The 6,964-nt window shown below is 34.5% G+C and overlaps 1 long non-coding RNA gene across 1 annotated transcript; it reads right to left on the bottom strand.

Annotated features, from left to right (window-relative positions):
* Nucleotides 1-1,835: 1,835 nt before the first annotated feature.
* On the bottom strand, nt 1,836-5,744 carry LOC103873654. The gene is made up of 3 exons (XR_634038.3): nt 4,895-5,744; nt 4,721-4,793; nt 1,836-3,889 (listed from the first exon to the last, which is right to left on the bottom strand). It is a non-coding gene; the product is annotated as an uncharacterized LOC103873654 (long non-coding RNA).
* Nucleotides 5,745-6,964: the final 1,220 nt, after the last annotated feature.

Here is a 6,964-nt window from a genome sequence, read left to right as displayed (position 1 = left end):
TAAGTCTTCTACGTTAGTTTTTGAATAATTTGTATTTTTAAGAGTGATAACTAACTTCAACATATGTAAAACTCTTATTTACAAAATATGTTCTCTCCCTTAGTTTTACTAAATTTGACTAAGTTTTTCAACGCAAACTTATAAAAAATATGATATTCTTTGACTAGTTACTATTGTTTGTTTCCATCTCTTAAGTATTATTGTTATAGACAATAATGATGATTATTGTTATGAGTTGGAAGAAGGGTTAAAATGCTTCTTAAAATGTTGTATCAATATGAAGCTACCAACATTCTTGTTTATTAAGATGAGAAAAAGGCCATTATAGTTTATTATTGCATATGAGAGGTCGAAAGATAAGAAAAAGGCTACTGAAATCGATTATTTCATTGATTTGTAAATGTCTAAACACATTGTTAGCACATGTATTACATCTTGGGAAACATTATTACTGATTTTACAAAAAATTCACAACTAAAAGAGTAGACATGCAATTCACAAAACAGACCACAAACAAAACTATTATAAATCATTCATCTACAAAGACAAGCTTAGACTCCACTTGATATGGAAGAAGACTTTGTCAGAAGACTTCCAGGAAGTCTAGATGTCTTTTAGGAAGTCCAGACGACTTTTAGGAAGTCTAGACGACTTCCAGACGACTTCCAGGAAGTCCAGACGACTTTCAGGAAATCCAGACGACTTTCAGGAAGTCCAGACGACTTTCAGGAAGTCCAGACGACTTTCAGAAAGTCCAGACGACTGAAGTGGAAGTAGTCTGGAAGACTTTCTGAAAGTCGTCTAGTGCATTATATTTTAGACGACTAACAGATAAGTCATCCCAGAAGTCTTCCAGATCTGAAAAACCTACATATCAAATCTAGATATGAAAACCTGCATATCCAAAAACATTCAAATGGCTTAAAAACAGAAAAAAGGAGTGGAAGATTAGATAAATCTACCTTTATAGAACACACAAAAATACATATCTAAAATTAATATATCTACCTTTAAATGAGTGGAAGATGAGTACCATCTGATTAAAAACCTGCAAAAAAGATAGATTAGTAAGAAAGACATGAGACAAAACTGAAAAATTCATATAAAGTTTGGTGTTTTCAAGTCAAAGATATTAGAGTGGGTTTGGAGAGTTTTAGTTTGGGAAAAAAGTAAGAACTTTATAGAACAAGAAGTTACCTAATGAAAAAAAATCAGACATAAAAACTTACCAAAACGCTTAGATCTATTATGAAAGGGAGACTTCGTCAGAAGACTTCCATGAAGTCCAGATGACTTCCAGGAAGTCCAGCCGTTCATAAGGATAGGAAGCATAGCCGTTCTGAAAGCCACCGTTGACAACCATGGGCTAGCCCAGTCCAATTAATTTTGGGCGGGCTATGGACATGCCCAATTAATAAATGGTCCAACTAGATAAAAAACCAATTGGTACATGGTCCAATTGGGCGAAGACCAAATGGACAATGAGTGTCCATGGACTTCCTAAAACATATTTTCATGAGTTTAACAAAAGAAAGCATAGCTTTACAATTTAACCCAAAAAACGGTTTTATCTTAAAATAAAAAAATTATCGATTTTGACGGAAAACATAATTTCACAATTTTGACAGAAAAATGTATTTCAAAAAATTTGGCGGGAAAATGCAGTTTCTCGGATTTTGGCGGGAAAACACAATTTTTTGGTTTTAGCGGGAAAATGCAATTTCTCGGTTTTGGCAAGAAAACGTAATTTCTCGGATTTTAGCGGGAAAACGTAATTTTTCGATTTTGGCGGGAAACACAATTTTTCGGTTTTAGCGGAAAAACACAATTTCTCGGTTTTGGCAGAAAAAAACAATTACTCGGTTTTGGCGGGAAAACATAATTTTTTGGTGTTGGCGGGAAAACACAATTTTTTTTGTTTTGGCGGAAAAACACAATTTCTCTGTTTCGGCGAGAAAACGCAATTCCTCGGTTTTGGCGGGAAAACACAATTTCTCGGTTTTGGCGGAAAAACGCATTTTTTGTTTTGGCGGAAAAACATAATTTCTCGGTTTTGGCGGAAAAACGCTATTTCTCGGATTTTGGCGGGAAAACACAATATCTTGGTTTTTTTGCGAAAAAATGAAATTTCTCGATTTTGGCGGAAAAATGATATTTCTCGATTTTGGCGGAAAAATAAAATTTCTCGGTTTTGGCAGAAAAACACAATATCTCGGTTTTGGAGGAAAAACACAATTTCTCGGTTTTGGCGGGAAAGCATAATTTTACGGTTTTGGCGGGAAAACATAATTTTTTGGTTTTGGCGGAAAACACACAATTTCTCGGTTTCGGCGGAAAAGCGCAATTCCTCAGCATTGACGGGAAAACACAATTTCTCAGTTTTGGCGGAAAAACGCATTTTTTGGTTTTGGCAAAAAAACACAATTTCTCGGTTTTGGCGGAAAACGCATTTTTTGGTTTTGGCGGAAAACACACAATTTCTCGGTTTTGGCGGGAAAACGCAATTTCTCAGTTTTGGCGGGAAAACACAATTTCTTGGTTTTGGCGGAAAAACGTAATTTTTTTGTTTTAGCGGGAAAACGCAATTTTTCAGTTTTTGCGGAAAAATGAAATTTCTCGATTTTGAGAAGAAAACATAGTTTTACAGTTTTGACAAAAAAATACTTTTATAATTTTGGAAAATAAACATAATTTTAAAATTTTAAAAATAAAATATAAACTAATAATTATAAATAATTATAAATATTATTGGATGTCTATGGGCTTGCCCATTTGGACATGGTCTCTATTGATTTTGATCATTTGTTTGGACAATTGTCCAATATGAACCACCCATTACTACCCAAAACTGAAATGGTCCAAGTGGTCATGCCCAATTGGACCATGGACATACCATTTGACAGCTCATAATATATTAGAGATTTTACTTTAATAATATAGATATTTCATATATTTTAGAATAAAATGATTATTTTTATCTTTTTGAAAATGACAATTCTCTCAAATATCTTTTTTTTTTAAATTAAATGACAATTCTCTTTTTGAAAATTTTAATATTTTTTAAAAGATATTTAAATTTAAAACTTCATCTCCAAAATCTCATCATTTAACTCTAAATACTAAGTCTAAATTAGTTAATCCTAGAAATATATGTATATTTACTTTTTAATAAAACCTATTTTGGTCACTTTCTTCCTTAAAAACTATGTTTGTGAAAATAAACTAAAAAATACTTTCCAAGAGAATTTTTCTATTGCAAACGCGTAGGCAACTTTAATTCAATAACGTTAAATAATTTTGTATATATAATTTAGTGATTAAAAAACAAATAAAATAGTATACAATGTAAAAGATGGAATATATTGTAATCATTGTTTAGGTTTTATACAAATTAAATTTTTTCATAATATTTTAAATTACACTTCGTTTATTTTATCGACTTGACTTATAATAAAAGAATGATTCATAATGAAATTCACGTTAGTGAGACAGCTAGCTTAAATAAAAGAGACAGCTAAGACACGAGATGGTGTTGATTGGATCATTAGTTATTGGTTAATTGTAAAACTGCTGACTTTTCAAGCTTATAAAACGAGACCACATGGGCTATAAATAAAACAAGAAAAGAAAGAGTGTGTGTGGGAGAAAAGCGATCAATGGAGAAAACGGTTTTGGTAGTAATACTAATGTACTTGGTCGGTAGTGGCTTTGGTCAAGGTATAAATGATTATTAACCATCTCATCATATAGATTAATTGTGACACCCCGACCCAGCGTAGCTGAAATGGTCGGCGATATCATGACACTTGTCTCCAGCCACAAGGCCGAAACAATGTGTCTTTAGGATCCCAGGACGTCTTAGACAAAAATCCACCAATATGAGCCGAACCTGAAATGAAAAGGAAAGAAGGAGGGGTGAGCATTTTGACAAAAGCTCAGTGAGGGAAGCTCTAGGAGCCCCGAAATCAGTCACCCGACAATCAACACACAACATAGCATAAGCATCTAACTTTAACATTCAGTAAATCAAAAGCAATCAACAAGAAACGAGGATAAACCCCGGCGGTGCCAATAATGAGACCACGCCACCTAAATCGGTACCTGCGTTCCTCATGTTGTCGCGCGAGAACTTTCATGTTGCGTTGTCTCCACGACATCCCGCTGTCTCACGCCTTCACGCAATCAAGTTACCGACACCGGTTCACGCTTGATCCGCCACCATGTTCATACGTTCCACGTTGTCTCCACGACATCACGCTTCTACGTTACTTCATTTACAGGCACGCCGCATGCCCGCTCCGGCGATGAATCATGCCAACTCAAATGATTGCCACATGACCTAACAAGAAACGATGTAACGCCCGAGACATACACATATGTCATTCCACCACGTTACACCGGCAAACATAGGCCTTAAGCCTTTCTCTAACTCATTTACATCTCCCAATTATGTAGATATCATCCTCTTATACAATAACCCCAATCAATTCAATCATCACATTCAATCCTCAAACATCATTCAGCCATATTTTAACAACCTTAGCAATAGATCTTAGTCTTTCACACATCAAGCATCAAGATATTTATATATATTCTACGTATAATTATTTATATTAGTAGATCTATAGAAAGTAACAAGTAAGGATGAGTGATCAACCTAGACACTTCTACCATGATGAGATAATGATAGAAGGAGATAGAGATTGCAACAAGCCCTCACCTTGGTCTTAGATCTGAGAATGGGAAAGAGAGTAGAACCAGATCTGAAGCTTATGGCTTTCAACGAACCAGATCTACAGATAAACGGGTAGGTGCTACCATCAAAGACCCGAGATAAGAGATCTAAAAGGAGGAATAGAGAGGAGAAGAAGAAAACGACACTAGGGTTTCTTACCTCACCAGTGACCAGATCTAGAAAGAAGACATGGAGAGATCTGGACATAGAATTGGATCGGTTGATCGGGGATCTCCAACGGCTTGGCTCCAGCCTTCAGCAAACAGCAAACACAAGGAGAAGAGAGAGAGAGAAGAGAGAGAGAGAGAGAGAGAGAGAGAGAGAGAGAGAAGAGAGAGAGAGAGAGAGAGAGAGAGAGAGCAGAGAAAGAGAAACCATGACGGCTAGGGTTTTCAAATCTCTGGAACTCTGCAGGGCTTCGCTCTGATTTCTAAATGGAAGAGAAAAGAAAGAGGAGACTCCTTTTTATAAAAAAATGAGGTGGAAACCCTATGGTTTACTACGCGGGCCAAAAATAAAAGAGAAACACTTGATGGGTTTTGGTCCAAATCAAGTTAAATTAATAAGAAAACAAAACCATTCCGGTTTGGAAGAACCGGGATGTGACATTAATTCTAATCAGTTATCTCCTCTTTGTTTGATCATCTATTGTTTCGAGATATGCAGGGGAAGTGCAAAGTCAGGAAACTAAGTGGGAACGCTTTCTGATGGATGCCCAACAACCCATATTGCTTACGTTAACATCCGTGTGATATAGTAGATGAACAAGTAACCCAACTGGCCAGATACTATGGTAACCGTATTTCACTCTACAAAGCCGACATTTTGGAGAAGGCATTCTTTGCAAGACTATACAAGGTTATTAATGTCCCGACCATCATAGTCTTGAAAGATGGGAAAGAAATAAAGCGTCTAGAAAAAGGTTTCTATTGGGGTTCAGTATATGACCTAATATTCAAGGGTAACATATTCACTCTGTCCGAGTCCGCCTTACCGCCCTCAGCCTTACCACCGTCCGAGTCCGCAGCAGGTCCACCAGCTAGGGTTTAAAAAAGATGTATATTTTAAGGTATACCTAGTAAGTGTAAAATGGAATTAGTGAAACAAAAAGGAATGAAATAAAAGGAATCGAATAAGGAGAAAAATGGAATACATTTCATTTCATTTATTCATGATCAAAATTGTAATAGAATATTTTTTACTTCTTATGAAATTAATGGAATGAACATTCTATTTTTTTGTTATCAAATTACTGAGCATTCTATTTTATTCATTACAAATGGTATTAAAATTGTGGAATGAAAGGAATATAGCATTCGACATTATTACATTCTAAAAATTGATAATCCCGTTATAGCCTTAGAATTTTTGCACATATTAAAAAAATATTAAATTTTGATTACCGATAGGTTCTTATTTGTAATTAACAATTCCCTATAATTTTTAACCAATAAAATTTCAATAAATACAAATATTTTTTCTGAAGTTTACGATTTACTGTAAAAATGCAATTTTGTTGAAACAATTATTTTTTACTAAATATGAATCTTTTCGAAATGTAAAGAGTATAAAATCTTGTTGAATACCTCATTCAATAAACTCTCGTAGTTAATCACAATTGGTTTACAGTGCAATGTGTGATAAGGTATTGCTTAAACATTTTTTAATAAATAGTGTTACTATATAATATCATTATCATATAATGGATAGTTGTGAAGGTCATGAACACTCATTTTGGACAACAAAATACAGATTTCAGAACAACCAAGAGCATTTTGGCGACTTGATCATTATGTGAGAAGAATAGTGAGTCCATCAAGAACTACATGACAATAATTTTTGATATGCTTAGTATGTTCATGGAACACATGACTAGTAGGCAATGTGTATAGCAGCTTTGCTATCACAAAAAAAAACTAAGTGTAAAATTGTTTGATACGCAATACCCATGTCTTCTCATGATGCATATGTTTGTATCACAAATGGCAGTGTAAAATCAGGTAGTGGTAGTAAGATCTTGTTTTAGTCTTCAAAACGCCTCCTCTCCTTCCTCATTCTATGAACATCAACATATTCATTGTAGATCAATTAATATCCAAGTAATCAAACCATAATCCAGTGAGTTTTAGGCCTAATCAGTAATCAAGCATCGGATAGAATCTATTACTTGCTAATGAACAGTTTCGTGGACAATGTAATAATGTTTACAAAAAAATTACTTTACGGCTT

Source organism: Brassica rapa, chromosome A06 (assembly GCF_000309985.2).
Source record: "Brassica rapa cultivar Chiifu-401-42 chromosome A06, CAAS_Brap_v3.01, whole genome shotgun sequence".
NCBI lineage: Eukaryota > Viridiplantae > Streptophyta > Magnoliopsida > Brassicales > Brassicaceae > Brassica > Brassica rapa.
This window is presented reverse-complemented; position numbering and strand designations above follow the sequence as displayed.